The sequence below is a fragment of the Lygodium microphyllum genome, chromosome 9 (genome assembly GCF_053477565.2).
Source record: "Lygodium microphyllum isolate KBCC chromosome 9, Lygodium_microphyllum_v1.1.10, whole genome shotgun sequence".
NCBI lineage: Eukaryota > Viridiplantae > Streptophyta > Polypodiopsida > Schizaeales > Lygodiaceae > Lygodium > Lygodium microphyllum.
This window is the reverse complement of record NC_141143.1, coordinates 82,324,705-82,343,846: the sequence shown is the minus strand read 5'-3', so window position 1 is coordinate 82,343,846 and position 19,142 is coordinate 82,324,705. Positions and strand designations below refer to the sequence as shown.

Here is a 19,142-nt window from a genome sequence, read left to right as displayed (position 1 = left end):
TTATTTTGAACCCATATGATGCATTACATATTTTAATGAGTAGCTTACCTAAGTGCGAATACCATGGATTCTATATCATGTGGGAATGATTATAGGCCCGTATTAGTACTCTTGAATTGATTAGCAAACACAAAAGGGTGAGGTACCAGATTTGTAAAGTAACTTTCTATCTATAGGAATGAAGATTACTTCGTGTTTAAGACAATCAACAAAGAAATCTCTTTCTCCTCACCACTTCTTTAAAACTAGAGGTTAGTAGATTGATTTCAATAGAAGAAGAACTGAAGGAGGGAAGGGTGAAATGCAAAAAATGAATAATTGAAAAAAAAATTGAAAAAGAGAAGGCTTTTACACCCCCTATATCATAGATTCTTTTGTATGCAGAAAGAAAAACAAGGAAAGAGAGCTCTATTTCAGTAATCCTATTCTGAATTTTCTTTGAATAATGAGGTGTTATTTGAGGTGGGAATCTCATGTACGCTTCTATATAGTGACACTAGAACTAGCTATCTATTGACCATTCCACAACTACACCCAAAAGACCTAAGTTATCGGCCCTATGTAAAGTCATGAGATTTTGGTTAACCTCTAAGTTTAAGGTAACAAATTATATACCAAAAAATTGGCCGTAATTTGTAGGAACATTCTCTGGTCCTTGTCAAGGTTAAAAGAGTTAAGGACCTACCTACTGTAACATATCATATTGTTAGAGGAACTTTAGATGCTCTAGAAGTAGAGGATCGTAATAAAAGGCATCCTAGTGTGTTGCACAACACGATTGTGACTTGTATCATTGCGATGATTCTCTATCAAATATTTTGATATGTTAAACACATAGTTGAACTAAGAATAGAAGTATTGATAGGGGACTAAAGGCGACTATGGAAAAACGAATTATTATCCATCTATTTGTGTGAAACAATTTGGTGTCCAAGGTCTTGCTTTTTAGTAGGTTGAGTCTCATCTGGACTCCCACCACGAAGATATTCAAATGTATTTTCTCATTTGGAATTCGTTTAGACTACCATTATGGAGATTCTATGAAGATTTTCTCAGCATTTGGTAATCAAATCGAGAAACCCACCGAAATTTTGAGTTAGATGATTGAAATGCAAGATTTTCTCTTTTCTATTTCTAGACTTTGATCTTTCTCCATTCCTAGAGAAATGATTTTTAAAGGTATTTTCAAATTAATTTGATCTTTCTATTCAATCATATGGAATAGGATACGAAAGACACATATGCAAACTCATGCAAACTCATGCTACATTGGAGCATCGTAGCGAACAAGAAGAGAACAATGGAATCGGATCCAATTTATCCGAATCAATTAGCAAGCACGCTGGTTGATTGAACCATGAATAATGGAAAAAAATCATTGGCTTATCAGATTCTTTATTAGGCTATAAGGTAAATTAGGCAAGAGACAAATAGAAATCCACTGTGTGTTCTACAACAAGCCATATGTGAGGTGACTCCTAATGTTTTAATGGAATCCAAACATGTGGGTGGATTAACTTATTGGATTCCCATTGAAAGCGTACCTACAAGATGAAAAGCTTTGGCTATTAGAAGGTTATTGGTTGCGTGTCGAAAACATTCAAGTAAAAGTATGGCTTTAAGATTGAGTGATGAATCAATGGATGTTGCCAAAAATTCTAGTAGTGTGGTACAAAAGAGGAAAGAAATTCATAGAATGGCAGAAGATAATAAAGCTTTTGCTCATTTCCATTAGTCATAGATTTGTTTCAATCCACAAAGAAAAGAAAGTCGTGGATTGAAACCTTTCATTCATTGTGCAATGGCAAGTATTAGGAATTGGAATATGCCAAAAACTTCTAGTAAAGAATCGGATGGCAAAAAAGAAACATATTGGAATCCTAAGAGAAGATTGATAAAAAATGATTATACTCTAAATGTTTCTTCCTCGAATGCATTTTCCTTATCGAAGGGGAAGAGAGTAATGCAAAGTTAAGAAACTCATTGAAGAAATATTGATATGAGATCCGTCGTGGAATGATAACAAATTGCGGCATACGTCCGAGGGAACTAGGTAGCAATTGTCACAATAATTCGGGAAATGTTTTCTAGTTGCGAATCGAGAACCAACGCTTCATCCAAATCTACTAAGCTTCAACTTCGATCCAAGGGGATTTGACTAATAAGAAATTTCCTTTTTCCTCACTCATTTCTTTTGTGTCACTCGCAATATTTTGATTCTCTTCGAGAAATTTCATTTCATGAAAAGTATCCCACCTTGGAAAAAATATTGTAGTCCCATTTGTCATATTAGGATATTGGTTTCTATAGGGGTTGGGAATCCATACTGATTTGGTTAATCAATCGATGATCTACATTTCTATAGGGGTTGGGAATCCATACCGATTTGGTTATCAATGGATGATCTACATTTCTCTTCACAGTGAGAGATAGAAGAAAACTCCACAATTATTTCTTACCAAAGATTGAATGCATAATGCATAACAACCATGAGAAACATAGGTGCTCAAAATATCAATAGACCTTCCCTTCTTTTTCTGTGTATTAAAGAATCCAGATTGGTTGACACAAATAGAATTTCATGATATAGTATAAGTTGACAAGCACACTCACCTGGGGAATCACCCATTGTTTTGAAAACCAAAAAATATCATGACCACAACTTTAGAAAGATACGAAACTGCAAGCCTATGGGGTCACTTATGCAACTAGATCACTAGCACCAAAAACCATCTTTACATCAGATGGTTTAGTGTCTTAATGATTTTTATCCTACTAGTCACAACCTCTATATTTATCATTGCTTAATTGCAGCTCCTCCTGTAGATATTGATGGTATTGGTGAGCCTAATTTCGGATCTTTGCTATAGGTGAATAACATTATCTCTTGTGATGTCATCTCTTCTTGTGTAGCTATAGGTTTACCCTTCTACCCCATTTGGGAAACAACTTTTGCCATTGATGCAGATTCAAGACCCTAGACACGAGCCTACGGATAGGGGTCCTACAGGGATCTAATCTTGGTCAAATTTGAGGATGTGGGTTCTTATTCTCTCAAGGCCCTATGGGTCAAGTTGCACACAAAATAGAAGTATATATCTTTAATACTCCATGAATAGTGAGCCTGATACTGAACTTATGTGATGCAGGACATTATCTATATAGACGAGTTTTTATCTAGGCACGATGGACAATCTAGTGGCCAAGGAAGAATACATGACTACACATCGAAGGAGTACATTGACCAGCTTATCGTTGACATAGTAGTATTTCATAAGGCATGTTCTCCTACTTTCGATAAGAACTTCTTGAAGCTAAGGGAACTAACAAAGGCTGGCACCTTCAAGACCATCTTGACCAACTCGAGCTTGGAGAAAATGGGGTTGCTTCGACATTCAAAGATGTTGTACTTATTCACAAGTACTAGGTCTCGCCCACTTTTGTCCATGGTGGCCTATGGTATGGTTGTTGGAGTTGAAGACCCCAGTGTCATTAGGTGTAGAAATTTCTGGAGAAAAATGTATTACTGCCTATGATAAAGAGTAGATCATCTAACCATGGGGAGCCTAGCTTTAAGAAGCCTAGGATAGATTAGATGTACTTATTACCTAATGATGTTTCTTTTGCAATGTAACGCACTTTGTAATCTTCTCTTGTATTAATAGAAATCAATTTTGTTAGATTTGCGTGCAATGTAGTTTGTGATACATGTCATTTATTATTATTTGTATTTGAATGTAACACTTGTTTGTTAGATATATATGTAACATGATTTATCATTTAAATTTAATACATGATGCTTTATCGAATTTGTGCATAGCATTTATTTATCTAAAGATACGTAAGGATAACTTAAACAAATAAATAAAATAAACAACAAGAGAGTAAATAAAATAAGATGCATAAAATTTTTTAATTCATATTCATAACAATTTACAAAGGATTTGATATAACTAGGGTTTTACAAAATCATTTTTAGAAGCTAACTTCCATAGATGTAGACCCCTATTGTTGTTGCTCTTCGCTAGGACTGTCCCTCCATCGCCAAAAGAATCTAACTACTCGTAGATCCCTATCAACGACAATGACCCTCCTTTCATGCACTACTGCATAGACCAAGTCTCCGAACAAGTCAATTAGGAAGTCTTCAGTAGCTTTATGTAGTGCAAGGAGAGCCTAGGCAATCCATCGATCAGGTCGATCCACATTTGAACTATCAGAAAACTACAAGGACCTCATACTATTTTAAATCACTATGTTCTACATTCTCTCCCGCACCACATTTTGGAATGCATCCTTTGATATCAAGAGGTGCATGGCAAGAGGTGCATGGTCATTTCATATTGGTAGATCTCTCGGAGGGCCACTGTGCATGGCTTCCATCATCGATGCTTGCGATGGTGGCATGGTGGTGGTGGTGGTGGTGGTGGAGCAAGGGGAGGTTACCTTTGCATGGGACTTCTTGGGGGGAATCTCTGAGTTGCTTGGCTGGTGCATGCCATGTCTTCCAAGAGTGGGAACACAGAACTCTTGTGGGTAAAATGAGATGAAACTTTCAACTTATAGCCAAACTTTTTAAAAATACATAACTTGAATTAGTGTATCTAGATTTTTTTAAAAATATGATGAGTGATCAGATTGACTTGAAATTTTACATGTGGACTCTTCTAGGATATGTCAACCACACAAAAAAAGGCCCCATCAAAAGCATCTGGGACATGTGACCCGAGGCTTGTCTATGGGGCCTTGAATCTTGGAAATTAGGGCTCCATACACAAGCCTCTGACCAAGTATCCTAGAGGCTTCTAATGGAGCCAATTTTCTTGGTTTTCATGAGTTCTTATGATGCTTGACGCAGGGGTGAAGTTTCCCCAGATTTTGATTTATAAAATTAATGATTGAATCTTTTTTTGGAAAATGCATTACTTGGCTTATACTTCACTGAGAACAAAAAAAATTCATAGAGTGTGTGTACTTGCACATTCAATGTATTCTCGGCCAAACTATGTGCCACATTGGAAACTTAAAAATTCAAAAAATACAAATCATGGACAAATTGGAATATCATATATTGACAAACCATAAAATATAGTAAAGATATAGTGCATTAGCCAAAGTACAACTGTTCAGTGATGTGTGTGTGATTGCACAAATAATTTATCCTAAAAAAAACTACTTGCAAAATTGGAAACTTAAAAATTCGCACAATCCAAGTCATGAGAAAAATAGAATATCACATATCAGATATAGCATTACAAAACCACAAAATACATGATAGATAGTAAGCACAATGAGCTTGCCAGTGAGATCGTTCCATGCCTTGAGTTGACTATACTAATAAACTCCCTTGATATGAAAATTATGGGCCATGTGCCTGAAGTATATGCTGCATAAGAAAGAGATATTAGAAATAAAAACTAATTACCACAATATTAGTGAGTTTAGGAATCTCCCAATTCCCATTTTTTGAATACTAAAAAGATAGCACTCGGATAACATGCCCATTAGTTTCTCAAAACCAAATGATGTGACCTATCATTGGAAAGCACTTGAAAAATGGAATCTATTGAGCTATGAAGCGCTTGATTTGGAGTTATAATGTTCAAGTTATGACAAATCCAAAGATTTGACCATGTGTCCCAAACTTATGGAAAATTCCCATATTCCCCAATATGGTGTTAATTCGCAATGATGATATATTTTTGCAATGACAATACTAACCATGCAGTGTGTTATGTTGTTTGAAGTCCATGCCTCCACCATAGAGTTGTTGTTTGAAGTCCATGCCTCCACCATAGAGTTGTGAAAATTAGCAATCTCTCTTTAAATTTATTGGTATCACCATCCCTAAACCTCAACTTTTGTAAGAGATCTGCCAATCTATCTAGGTGTATCCACACTTCTACTTTTGCAATCCTCGATGACAGTATCCAACCACAATTTTTGAGTCTTGGCATTAAATTATTTGATATATTTTTTATTCTTTCCTTGTGAAATCAAGTTTGTGACCTCTTTTTTTACGGTAGAGATCTATTCAATGTCCTCATTTTTCTAGTTTCTTTTCTATGGCACATGGTGTTCTCCTTCTAGAAATTCCTTTATTAATAGTGAGCTTTGTTTCATAGCTTCATAACTATAAGTTTGCAAGAATGATCCTCCTTGGTTTTAATGATAAGAAGATTGAATGAAGCCTTCCCCAGTACTCTAATTTCTCATGATCTCAAATATGAGATTATGTTACCATATATTTCACTCTATTATATCCTAGACTACTTGGTATGTGCATTGTTAGAGGGGTTTTGGTGGAAAGGTCATATCCCACTACAAGATACACACCTTATACCGACGTTCAAAGTGACACAAATGTTCTTTAACAAAATTACCCCCATGAGTGCTAAAAGCATCGATATAAACATCTCTACAAAATCATTGCAAAAACCATCACTATCTGCATTGCTATTTGCATGGCAGATGTGACACAAAATAGCGATGGTTTGCAATGTAGATAACAACGACAATAGTGATGCATGCAGAGAAATAAGTGATGCAAATATCGATGATTATAGAGGGAAAAGGAATTGTGGCAAGGCAGCAAGCCGTGCCACATATAGTACCATGTGCTGATTAATAGTTTGCAAAGAAATTACATGTTGGGTATGCAATGGTCTTCTAGAGGAGTGCAAAAACTACTTAAATCTACAAGATTGATAACTCATAGAATAAGTACAATACTAGTGATGACAACTCATGATATTACATGGAATCATGGAGAGAGAGAAGAGCAAAACAAACATGATGATCTATTTGTAAATATCGCAAGATGGCATTTATACAAAGAATAATAAGTACATCTAAGGAATACTATATGAAGATGCATGCACAAATCACAAGACCATCTATGAGGTATCCATAGCTTTCTAGTGTATGTCTAAGGATTATCTCTTGAAGTAGCATCCATAGGGCGGCTGAGTGAAACTCAGAGTCACTAGAGTAGATGTCCCTATAGGTTTGATAAATCCTAGAGGTGACAAGTATCGACCAGATTGATGGGATGAAGACACTGCATCGATGCCTCCACAATACCTACTAGAGCCATGCTCTCTAGAACCTATACAAGATCAAGGAGTAGCACACCTCCTTGAGAACTCACCATGGGCTCATAAGATCCATGTTTGTCAACAAAAAAGTTGTAGAAAAATTCTAGAATAAGGTGACATGCAAAAAGGAACTTACTTTTTCAAGCAGTTTGGGAGATCTCATGAAAAAGGGAATGGAAAAATTGTGTGGCACCACATGTGATCGCAATTGACAAGCACAAAATAACACTCCAAACTAGGAGAAAAAGAAGTGATTTGGAAAAATCCTGACTACATGTCTTGGGGTTTTACCCCCCTTTCTGAGCAAACAAAGCCATCAGATTTGTGATCTCAGCAATAGAGAAGAAGTTAATGTTTTTGTGCACATTTTTTATCTACTAGGGAGCTCCAAGAGATCTAATGCTTGGAGATGGATTCCGAGTAGTCCCACACAATGATTGTGTTCATCTTCTCAGGTTCTATCAATACATAGTTCTTTGATTCATTGTTCTTTGCCTTTATCTTGTATACATCTTGTCTATTATCTTTCTTCTCTTCTATCTCTTATTGTCTACTTCCTTCTCTCTCTGATCACCAATGGATACGACCTTTTGACTAAAACCCCTCTAACATTGGTGAATCCAACGTGAAAGGTCTTCAGAATGAAAGATAAGATGTAACAACCTTCAACAAGAATTTCTAGTGATGTTTTGTAGTAGATAGTGTAGAATATGAACCTGCTTATGCAGATACAACAATAACAACAGGTGATGCAAGCTTCTGCTCAAACAAAAATGATATTATGATGCTATGCGGACATAGAGTGAAAAAGCATGGAATACATTATCATCCGACTTCTTATTGATCAAGAGAGTCAATGTGATCTCAGTCATTAGTATTAGTGTGAGTTGCATGGATTATTTGAAAATACTGGATTTTTGAATAATTTTAGCCTATTTTTATATTATTTATTATAAAAATCCAAAAATATTCTAGATTAGGATGGCATGCAAAAATCTAATTGTTTTTTCAGCCAATTATGGGATTTTCATAAAAAAGACAGATTGGCAAAATCGTGCGCATCACGATCGCTATAAATAGGCTAAAGACTGCACTTTGAACTAAAAGAAGAAGGAGTGATATGGGAGATCCATGATCAGGTGTCTTGAGTCTTATCCCCCTTTCAGAGTCAACGGAGCCATCAGATTTGGGTTTCCAGTAGCAAAGAAGGAGCTGTAATTTTGATGCATGTTTTGTTCTACAAAGAAGCTCCAAGAGATCTAATGCCTAGAGATTTCTTTTGAGTAGTGCAAAGATTCCAGGTTCTTTCAATACATATTGATTCAGTTCATTATGCTTTGTCTTTGTCGTGTTTACCTCTTGTCTATTCTATTTCTTCTCTTCCATCTCCTATCTCTACTTCTTTCTACCTCTAATCCTTGGTGTATTCGACCTTTCGACAAAAACCCCTCCGATATTGGTGAACCCGATGTGAAAGGTCACGCCAAAAGAAGGAAAGACAAGATGTGAGAATCTTTGAACACAATCTCCAACGATGTTTTGCAATAGTTGGTGCAAAATATGAATATGCTTATGCAGGTATAATAACAATAACAGGTGATGCAAGCTTCTGCTCAAACAAAAAGTGTTGTGATGAATGCTTTACAAGCAGTTGAGCGTGAGATGAAGTTATTCAATGGCAGGAATGTATCTGCATTCATACATACCTATGCTCAAAAGATGGAGTTCTTTGGGGTGGCTCAACTTGCATGGAGCCGGTATTTTGTATGTGTTATTGTACATGAATTGAAAGCACGGATTATACTTGCAGGATGCTAACTAGATAGCTTTCAAGAAGACACTAAGGGAAGAATTTTATATTCAAGATACTAGTTTGATTACATGCAAGACTTTTCAAGAGTGGGTTTTACAACCCAGTAAGGGGCTTGTGGCTATAGAATTGTTAAGAGAATTTGAAAGTCAATTTGAGTAGTTGGAACTTGCAGAATGGCAAGCTCTTCCAAGCCAAAAAATTGAATTGTTTCTATAGGCAGGTGATCTTGAGCTTCAAGAGAAGCTTGATGATTTGCTGGAGGATCAGACTACAAAGACAAGTTTGAGAATAGAGTGGAGACATGTCAAGGAAGTTATTACTGCACTTGTGAAGAAGCATAGAAGAAGAGAAAGATTACATGTCTCTAGCTTTCCCATTTTTACGAGCAAGACAATTGATGTATTCAGTAAGCCACCTACTTCTGTGGCTAACCCTATGACTATACCTACTATTGTTCCCTCTATTAAGGAAGATGTCTTAGATGAATTAGTCTAAGGCATGCAAGATCTTCAATTGAAGGTTGCAAAATTGGATGAAAAAAGACAAGAGGAAAGAGGACGGACAACAGTCCCTAAGCTAGGAAAAAGATGTATGTGGTGTGATAGTTTGCAGCATGAGAGAAAGGATTGTGATGCCTATTAGGAGGCCTTGGCATAACAACTCATCTTTTGGAAAGATGGAAAAATCCATGCACAAGAAATGGGATTGCCTCTTGCTTTGAATTTCAGAAATGGAGGTATGCAAAATTTGTTGGAAGCCTTGTCAGTTCGAAATGCTTATGCGGTAGTACATGCTTCTACTTTTGCTCTATAATTGGATAGAATGCGTGATCAAATGATGGTTGCTCCAAAGGCTGAAATATGGACACATGCTTTACATGCAGAGAGAAAGGTTACTAATTATGAAATGTTTCATGCAGGGCAAGACATTCGTGGCATAATTGATTGGGAATCACCGGTAGATGCATATTCATTGTATGCATATTTAGCAAAGATACAAAACACGGATATACTTGTGGAAGAAAAACAAAAAAGAGATTAAGATAATGCAGGGACATCTAAAAGAATTATGGGAATAAATGTGGATCAGCATAAAGCTGCAAATCAACCACCTCCCAAGCATGTTATGGAAGAGGTCAGTTAGGAGAAAAAATAGGATAACAAACAAGAGGGAAAAAAAAAGGGCAAGCAGCCATGATATAAGTTGCTGTCTGATATTGAGATAGGCACAGATGCCTTGGAGGATCCTGTACTAGAATATTCAGCCGTTGCATCTATAGATTTTCTTAATGTATCTGAAGAGATTTACGAAGATCATGTTTTACTTGATGCAGAGAGTCAAAGGGAGATTAATGACTTGTTGGATGCACATGATTTACAGGATAAAGTTATTACCTATGAGAGAGTTCATGAGCTTGAGAATATGCTTGTGTTAGAGGACGTTAGATATGATGCTCCATAGTTGGAAATTGTTTCAGATGCTTTATCAAAGGCCTTGATAGACAAATCAAAGATGCTTCAAGTTATGGATTGTTTCACTATTTTTGGTGATGGTGAGAATGTGTTGAATGCAAGTGAGACTCAATTTATGTTGGATGAGGAGTAAAAATGTTATTAGAAGAAACTTCCCATGCGATGGACTTTGAAAGTGCATGCATGTTGCTATGTATCTGTTGATGGGTGTATTGATAGCATGTATATGGAGATTCAACAACCCCTAATGTATGATAAGCATCCAAGGCCTTATGACCCTAGAGGGGTACTAAGTATGGCTAAAGAGTTTTACAAATGCCATGTATTTTGATCTATGATCTAGGGGGATGCTTTCTTATATGCATGATGAGCAACAATTTGATGCTCTGGGTGTTTGATCCGGGTGGTGCATTGGTGGTACATACCGGAGGATGTGCATGTTCAGAGGGGGTGGATATCATGATGCGATGCGGACATAGTGTGAAAAATTATGGAATGCATCATCATTCGACTTCTTATTGATCAAGAGAGTCAGTGTGATCTGAGTCATTAGTATTAGTGTGAGTTGCATGGATTATCCAAAAAATACTAGATTTTTGGATAATTTTAGCTTATTTTTTATATTATTTATTGTAAAATTTTGAAAAAGTTAAAAAAGCTTCTAGATTAGGATGGCATGCAAGAAGGTAGTTGCTTTTTCAGCCAATTATGGGATTTTCATAAAAAAGACAGATTGGCAAAATCGCACACGTCACGATCACTGCAAACAGGCTGAAAACTGCACTTTGAACTGAAAGAAGAAGAAGGAGTGATCTGGGAGATCTGTGATCAGGTTTCTTGCAGTTTTACCCCCCTTTTGGAGCCAATGGAGCCATCAGATTTGGATTCTGAGCAGCAAAGAAGGAGCTATAATTTTGATACACGTTTTGTTCTATGAAGAAGCTCCAGGAGATCTAATGCCGGGAGATTGCTTATGAGTAGTGCAAAGATTCCAAGTTCTTTCAATACATATTGATTTAGTTTATTGTGCTTTGTCTTTGTTGTGTTTACCTCTTGTCTATTCTCTTTCTTCTCTTCCATCTCCTATCTCTACTTCCTTCTACCTCTAATCCACGGTGGATTCGACCTTTCAACAAAAACCCCTCTGACAACAATTGTGATAAGTGTTCTGTTGGTAATAGAGTGTGAGATGAAGTTTTTTAATGGTAGAAATGTATCCACATATTTATATACCTATGCTCAAAAGATGGAGTTTTTTGGGGTGGCTCAACTTGCATAGAGCTAGTATTTTGTACAAGTCACTATACATGAATTGAAAGCCCAAGTTACTAAATTATACATATAGGATGATCATTGGTTAGCTTTCAAGAAGATGATCAAGAAAGAATTTACATTGAAGGCTCAAATTGTTGAAGAGCCCTATCTTTCGGGTTTTATTTGTGGTTTTATGTGGTGTGTCTTAAACCTAGGCTCCTAGCCTTTCTCTTTGAGCTGCATGTAAAGCATGTGTCCATATTTCAGCCTTTGTTGGTTAGCTTTCAAGAAGATGATCAAGAAAGAATTTACATTGAAGAGCCAAAGGGAGATTGATGACTTGTTGGATGCACATGATTTGCAGGATAAAGTTATTACCTATGAGAGAGTTCATGAGCTTGAGGATATGCTTGTGTTAGAGGACGTTAGATATGATGCTCCATAGTTGGAAATTGTTTCAGATGCTTTATCAAAGGCCTTGATAGACAAATCAAAGATGCTTCAAGTTATGGATTGTTTCACTATTTTTGGTGATGGTGAGAATGTGTTGAATGCAAGTGAGACTCAATTTATGTTGGATGAGGAGTAAAAAGGTTATCAGAAGAAACTTCCCATGCGATGGACTTTGAAAGTGCATGCATGTTGCGGTGTATTTGTTGATGGGTGTATTGATAGCATGTATATGGAGATTCAACAACCCCTAATGTATGATAAGCATCCAAGGCGTTATGACCCTAGAGGGGTACTAAGTATGGCTAAAGAGTTGTACAAATGCCATGTATTTTGATCTATGATCTAGGGGGATGCTTTCTTATATGCATGATGAGCAACAAGTTGATACTTTGGGTGTTTGATCCGGGTGGTGCATTGGTGGTACATACCAGAGGATGTGCAGGTTCAGAGGGGGTGGATATCATGATGCTATGCGGACATAGTGTGAAAAATCATGGAATGCATCATCATTCGACTTCTTATTGATCAAGAGAGTCAATGTGATCTGAGTCATTAGTATTAGTGTGAGTTGCATGGATTATCTAGAAAATACTAGATTTTTGGATAATTTTAGCCTATTTTTTATATTATTTATTGTAAAAATTTGAAAAAGTTAGAAAAGCTTCTAGATTAGGATGGCATGCAAGAAGGTAGTTGCTTTTTCAGCCAATTATGGGATTTTCATAAAAAGGACAGATTGGCAAAATCGCACGCGTCACGATCACTGCAAACATGCTGAAAACTGCACTTTGAACTGAAAGAAGAAGAAGGAGTGATCTGGGAGATCTGTGATCAGGTTTCTTGCAGTTTTACCCCCCTTTTGGAGCCAATGGAGCCGTCAGATTTGGGTTCTGAGTAGCAAAGAAGGAGTTATAATTTTGATACATGTTTTGTTCTATGAAGAAGCTCTAGGAGATCTAATGCCGGGAGATTGCTTATGAGTAGTGCAAAGATTCCAAGTTCTTTTAATACATATTGATTTAGTTTATTGTGCTTTGTCTTTGTTGTGTTTACCTCTTGTCTATTCTCTTTCTTCTCTTCCATCTCCTATCTCTACTTCCTTCTACCTCTAATCCACGGTGGATTCGACCTTTCAACAAAAACCCCTCTGACAACAATTGTGATAAGTGTTCTGTTGGCAATAGAGTGTGAGATGAAGTTTTTTAATGGTAGAAATGTATCCATATATTTATATACCTATGCTCAAAAGATGGAGTTCTTTGGGGTGGCTCAACTTGCATGGAGCTAGTATTTTGTACAAGTCACTATACATGAATTGAAAGCCCAAGTTACTGAGCTTTCAAGAAGACGACCAAGAAAGAATTTACATCAAGAAAGAAAGATAGGGCACAATAACAAACCTGAGAAAGATATAAACATTAAAGTACCCTTACTAAGGATAAAACATTAAAGTTCTCCCACCCGAAAAATCAATTTATGTTCGAAAAGGAAAGGAAGGTAAGTTTTATGGAAATCTAAAAGAACAAAGATTGACAAAAAGGAAACTCTTGGAAATTTGTTATGTGTAATGGATGACAGTCTTGGTGAAAGAAGGGTTGAATGATGGGTAACAAGAAGATATGCATGTGAACCAACAACAAGGTTGTGTTGAAAAGCTTAATTATCAAGGCCTTTTTTATAAAATGGTTATCTTGGAAATGGATAAGAGGAAGGAACCAAAATTTTCACATTGCGTGGAAATGAGAAGAAGTGAGGATAAGGTACAAATGTGAGGATTGGCGATCTCGTTGCTCTAAAGTGTTGCCAGCCGAGTTACACAGGCCATCGATGCTTCCGATGCCATGAGAGAGACCTAGAAATCATGTGCAACCATTTTCCTCTGACCAACTGATGCTATCGTCATCTACATGGGCTACGTTATTTCTTGATGCTGCGTCTGATGCCACCACGTTCGGAATTGTAGCTGTCTTTGGTGTTTTGTGCTAATGAGACATGCCCAATCATGTGCGGCCGTTTTTCTATGAGAAGCCGATGCTGCCATCATTAGCATGGGCTAGGCTGTTTCTTGATCGTGTGCCTGACATCCGTAATCACAATTGTCTTCAAGGGCTTACAAGAGCCATCTGTAGGGCGTTACCTAGTCCTTATTGAAACCTTCCCTAACATTCCCATCAAAGAAGGGCCATCCTCTTCTTCTAAGAATGCAGCTCATAAAGATTGAAGTTTTCCATGGCCAAAATGCAACTACGACCCATTCCTTTGCAGGCTCCATAGTCACCTCTTTCTCGGCCAGTGTATCAAATGAGCAGCACCCTGCCACGGCACAAAATGAACCATGAACCGGCTAGGTAGAGGCTGCAAATACATTATTGGCCACAAAAACCTGCAATAAACCTCTCTTCCTCACCAAGAACCATTTCTCCAAAACACACAAGAGGAAGGCACACAAGAAATTGAACAATGCTTCCATCCTCACTCTCTTCCTCTTCCTCACTCTCCATGAGATCTTGCAATGAAAGCACAAGAGAGAAAGAAATAAGAATGAGAAAAATGAGAGTTGTGCCAAAATGGGAGAGGGAGAAATGTAGCATGAGAGGAGAAGATAAAGGAAGAGAGAGGTTGTAACCACCTCAACCTCCCACCTCCTCAAATCATCCGACAAGCCTTCTCTTTTTCCTTTCTTGATATTATAAAATCGAATTTGCATACATCTTGGCTAAGGTCTGAAAGACCCTTCAATTTTTGGAATGAGACAAAAGGGTTTGACCTTTCCTTTTGTTAGGAAAAATTTATAGTGTCTCTTTTGGGCTACACATTTTACCTTGCTTCATATTTGATATTTTTGCCAAAAACTACATTTGGAAGGCAGGAAATAACACTCTGGAACTGGGAGAAGAAGAAGGAGTGATGTAGAAGAATCGTGAGCAAGTGTTCTACAGTTTTACCACCCTTTCGGAGCCAACAAAACCATCAGATTTGCAGTCTAAGCAACAAAGAAGAAGCTAATGTTTGATGCACATTTTTGGTCTTCAAGGGAGCTCAAGGAGCTCTAATGCTTGAGGATTGCTTTTGAGTAGTGCCAAACAAGGAAATTTTTAATCTTCTCAAGTTCTAACAATACTAGTGGTTTGATTCATTGTACCTTGTTTTTACATTGTTTACTTCTTATCTGTTTTTAAAAATTCGCTTTTATCTCCTATTCTCTACTTCCTTCTCTCTCTCTCTAATCCTCAGTGGATAGGACCTTTTGACTAAAAGCCCTCCGACACTAATGATCTCCAAGATAGCACCTAGTCTACCATTTCTCTAAATTGAGCCATCTAATCTAGAGACATATGTGTGAATATCTCCTACAACTCCTCATTGCTCATCACCCGACTCAGCGTTGTCAAAGAGATCGTGCAAGAGCTGCAGAACACGGGGTTCAAGATACAGCAAGGAAAGACGCTAACAAGAAGATCTCAATATTTGATGCCAAAGATCACTAAATTGCTTGTCAAGTACATTACAAGAGAAGAGTCAAAATAAATGACAAAGTATGACAAACTGTACACTGCTTCACAATAAAGCATAAGAGCTTGCTTTTCAGGGTACCAAGTAATTCATCCAAATTCAGGACTTAGTTGCATTATCCTCAATATGCATCAACAAAGAAGGCTCCTAGGTTAGGCAATATGATGAAGACCCAATCCAAATGTTCACACTTTTGGCTGCAGAAACTGTTTGTAAATTCAGCACCTCTGTGAAGTATAGGACATGCATTGAAGTGATACCATAATATGCAAGCCTTTCAATCAGCTCATAACTTTCTGTGCCTAGTGGCAATCAACAGCAGTCATTCTCAATAGTTGAAAAGATCTTGCAAATCCAAAATCTGCTGATTTCAGAACCGCATCTCCATCATTTGACGAAAGAAGAAGATTCTGAAGCTTCAAATCTCTATGTATCAGTTTGCTTGCACGTAAGATCTGTAATCCAGCACCTAGTTGGTGCATGAAATGGCTCACAATCGTGTCTGAACCTGAATTTCTATCAACATTCAAGTTGCATACCATCAAGGAATGCCAAGCCACTATCACCATTTAAGATTACTTGTGTTCCGATTGTTTCTAAATACCACACTTCTTGTAATAAAGACATTTCCACCAAATTACTTCATTTCAGTGTATATTTGCTCATGCCCTTTATGACAACAGACTCGCATCAGATTTTTGTGCTCCCAGAGTGGTCTTTCGAGGTGCTAAATGCAGGTACAATATACGCCCTCTCTGAGAATGTTAAGCTTTTTGAATTGGTAGATACAGCTTGAATTCTGGAGGCAGCCCCTCTTCTGAATTTAGTCGTTCAGAGAATTAGATTCTTCAAATGCGTCAATTGGCATGCACTTGAACACAAAGAGTTTCTACATAATTTGTGCCATATGCACGCCTTGTAAAATCCAAAAGATTAAATTGTATTTGAGTGAAACCAGAGAGAAAAAACCATAGGAACACCAGTGTCGTTAAAGACTTTCCAAGAAGTGTGCGCAGAAATTGATCAATCTGCCTCCGATACTCCATGACCATATTCCTAGCAGCAGTGTTCATAAGTAAGGGGGCTGCCAAAGGCAACACCCACATTGAGAGGAATACGATTCTGAACAGCCAACCAGAGAGTCCGGATTCAGTCACTAGCCTCTAGAGAGGTAGTAATACAAAGAGCCTTATCATAGAATTTATCTTATGTGCACTATAAACACGATTGTCCTTCAGCATTTCCTGCATTATATCTCTCTTGCCTTCTGTTCGATCGAGGAAATGATGCGCCAAGTGGCCCGACGTGCTCCGATGACGATTCTCTTCCTCTTCAGCAAGCACAGCCCATAACTATACCTGCAACCTACAGAACTGTTTGACGAAGCATTGCATCAATTTCATCACCATCATCCATTTTAAGCTCTGCAGGAGTTTGTTCACCCCGCAAGCGCCGACCTCATTGCCATCCTGATTCATGACTTTCAAGTTGAGGTGCTGGTCCATGGGCTTCTTCTCCTCCTCCTGAGTCTGATGACCGAGCCCGGCCTGATTGTTTGCTTCGTCTGTCTGCCCCTCCAGACACAGTTTATTCCCAATTCAACAGCAATCACTTTCTTTCATACACTCATAAATCTGTAAGTTCAGTGAACTTTTCTCCCCCACCATATGCTGAGTTTCTTGATGGACTGTGGCTCCACCGACTGGACGAGAGTAGTAGTCGCAGGCATTTTGCAGAGCTCTTCAGGCCCTGAGCAATCCTTTTCTCCTTCAGAAGAATGCAAAGGCGACTGATTGATGGCGCCGTGATGAAACAGAAAGCTGCTGTGATCGTGATCTGGATAGTGCCCTTTGTCTCCTGTGTCCAGAACTTCAGGGCTCCCCCAAATTCTGCCGAAGCGCTCTAAGGAAAATGCTCTCCCTTGACGATTTTAGCTCTCCCCCCTCTCCAATCCAGGCGCAGCCCGCCATTTTTGCCTTTTCAAAAATATCCCCCTATCTCCCCAGAATAGGCTAGCTTTTCTTTTCTTTAGAACTTCTTGCCTACAAAAGATCAAGTCAATAATTGATCAGCACCTACTGGTAGGACCTGCTGGATCACTAGAGAACATATGCTTCACACGTGCCAAAATTGAGTCCTGAGTAGGGTCATATGGATGCTCTTTGGAAGGTATCTCCAGAATGGCAGGCACTGGCCTGTTGTAACTGTCGACCAGGAACCGTATCATATTTGCAATATGTTGATTTATGAGAACAATTGCAATATCTTCCCTGGCTGTGAACTCCTTAAAGGTGTCTTCGATTGTTTTCACCGTAGTCTTGTTATCCACAATCAGATAGTTGGTCTTCCTCCTAATGTCAACGTGGCCAACTCCTGCTAGAATGAAGCCAGTCGCGGTGTCCTCATCTCCAATGACCGCTATGAGGGAAGAATTTGTCGAAGCCATGACTCCACTTCTTTATAGCACTTCAATTGCAAATACATATTCATGGCACCATCAAAACATGGTTGGAGTGGTTTGAGATCAGTCTTATCAACTTCAGATAGTAACTCCAGAACATAATCAGTGTGCAATGCATTAAGGGAATATATATACATTGGCTGCGGATTACTAAAATGCATCACACAAACAATGAATCACACGCAGAAATTAACACAAATGCACAACAAAAGAAATGGAGGTGTATACGACTCGGATGCGCAGCAACACGACATTCACCCCCTCTAAACCTGCGCATCCTCCAGATGTGCCAACTATCCAGGATCATTCAAGTCCACAAACTGGTCAAGTCCATCTTCTGATTCTAGTAAACCTGTTTCTCCATCAGCTTCATCATCCCAATGAAATTTTTGCCCCTTTCGAAACAGCTCTGAAGTAGTCGAGCAATACTCTGCAATCCTGTTTATGGCATCCACCTTTGCAGAAGAAGGCTTTCTACCATAATATCCAACCATATGCCCAACTATGATGACTTCATTAACAGCAAAGATAGATTTCAGCCCTGAAAGTGTCAAATTTACCTCCTCTAATCGTGTCAAAATTTGCTCACAAGCAATCAAGTGATCAGCCACAAACTGTCTACATCCACGCAAATCAAGACTTTCATTCTTTTCTTCTTCTGCACAACCCTTAATAGGCACATCATCTAGAAAAGGCATGGTATACTGCGGAATATAGTCTCGAAGAACTCTATGCATAGCATTCATCATATGAGCAACTGAGTTTGTAGCACCTTGTGGCAAGGTACACATCCTCACAAGACCAATAGGTGTCCGCATAGTAGTAATATCCCTGCTTTCCAAGGCAAGCTGAAACTGATCATAACCTGAATACAAGTCTCCTAGAGAGTAGATGGCTCGTCCAGCAAAAGCCTCAGCAAATTCATCCACAACTGGACCTGTTCCCACATTCCTGATTGTCACTTTGTTCACGGGCTGCATATCCTGAATAAATCTCAAAGTACCATTCTTCTTTGGTACAGTAAACCACCTGTTAGAATAAGGTGCAGAAGAGGGTTCCAAAATCCCCATTTTAATCTT

General features: G+C 38.1%; 1 pseudogene; it reads right to left on the bottom strand.

Moving 5' to 3' along the window:
• Positions 1-17,640: 17,640 nt before the first annotated feature.
• Positions 17,641-18,063, bottom strand: LOC148031244 (V-type proton ATPase subunit F pseudogene; annotated as a pseudogene).
• Between the last annotated feature and the right edge of the window lie 1,079 nt (positions 18,064-19,142).